General features: G+C 33.0%; 1 non-coding gene across 1 annotated transcript; it reads right to left on the bottom strand.

Annotated features, from left to right (window-relative positions):
- Positions 1–1164: 1164 nt before the first annotated feature.
- LOC114028301 lies at positions 1165–1270 on the bottom strand. The gene has a single exon (XR_003567346.1). It is a non-coding gene; the product is annotated as a U6 spliceosomal RNA (small nuclear RNA).
- Between the last annotated feature and the right edge of the window lie 214 nt (positions 1271–1484).

Below are 1484 nucleotides of genomic sequence, written 5' to 3'. Positions count from 1 at the left end.
TTTCATCACACCTCACCAAGATGGCAAGCAATCAGACATAGGTTATGCATATGTAATCATGTAAATATATTTCCACATTAGTCATGTTGTAAAAGAAGAAGCAGAACAAAAGGGAAGAGCCATGAAAAAATGAAAAAAAAGTGATAATAGAATGCTTTGATCTGTATTCAAACTCCATAGTTCTTTCTCTGGATGTTGATAGCATTTTCTGTCATGAGTCTTTTGGAATTATCTTGGATCATTGTCTTGATCAGAATAGCTAAGTCCTTCAGAGTTGATCATCATATAATAATATTGCCATTACTGTACACGATGTTCTCCTGGTTCTGCTCACTTCACTTTGCATCAGTTTTTTCTGAAATCAGCCTGCTCATCATTTCTTATAGCACAATAGTATTCCATTACATTCCTATACCACAACTTGTTCAGCCATTCCCCAATTGATGGGCATCCCCTCAATTTCCAATTCTTTACCACCACAAAAAGAGCTGCTATATATATTTTTGTACATGTAGGTCCTTTTCCCTTTTTTATCAACTCTTTGGGATACAGACCTAGTAGTGGTATTGCTGGATCAAAGGACATGCAGATTTTGATTGCCCTTTGGGTATAGTTCCAAATTTTTCTTCAGAATGGTTGGGTCAGTTCACAATTTCACCAACAATGTATTAGTGTTCCAATTTTCCCATATCTTCTTCAACATTTATCATTTTCCTTTTCTGTTATATTAGCCAACATGATAGGTATGAGGTGGTATACAGAGTTGTCTTAATTTTCATTTCTCTAATAAATAGTGATTTAGAACATTTTTCCTATGACGATAGATAGCTTTAATGTCTTTATCTGAAAACTGCTTATTCGTATCCTTTGACCATTTATCAGTTGGGGAACAACTAGTATTCTTATAAATTTGACTCAAGTCTCTATATATTTCAGAAATTAGACCTTTACCAGAAACATTTACTGTAAAAACTGTTTCCCATCTTTCTGCTTTCCTTCTGATCTTGGTTGAATTGGTTTTGTTTGTGCAATAATGTAATAAAATATAATAATGTAATAAAAATTATCCATTTTGCATTTCATAATGTTCTCTATCTCGCTTGGTCATAGATTCTTACCTTCTCCATAGATCTGGCAAGTAAACTATTCCTTGCTCCTAATTTGAAAAATATTAAATACTTCACAAATTTGCATGTCATCCTTGCCAGGGGCCATGCTAATCTTCTCTATAGCATTCCAATTTTAGTATATGTGCTGCCAAAGAAAGCACTTCCTCAGTATTTTGTGATCCTACTTATTAAACACTAAATTTCTATATATGTCTGGTTCTGTCTCATCTAATCCATTCTACTGAGTTATTTTTCTAGCTTTTACGCAATGTCAACTAGAATTTATAATGATTAACAATATGATTTCAGATTTAGGACTATGGTTTTTTTTTCTTTTTCATAAATTTCCATGATATCCTTGATCTTCTGTTCCTC

This window comes from Vombatus ursinus, unplaced genomic scaffold, assembly GCF_900497805.2.
Source record: "Vombatus ursinus unplaced genomic scaffold, bare-nosed wombat genome assembly UNPS02014874.1, whole genome shotgun sequence".
Taxonomy (NCBI): Eukaryota; Metazoa; Chordata; class Mammalia; order Diprotodontia; family Vombatidae; genus Vombatus; species Vombatus ursinus.
This window is presented reverse-complemented; position numbering and strand designations above follow the sequence as displayed.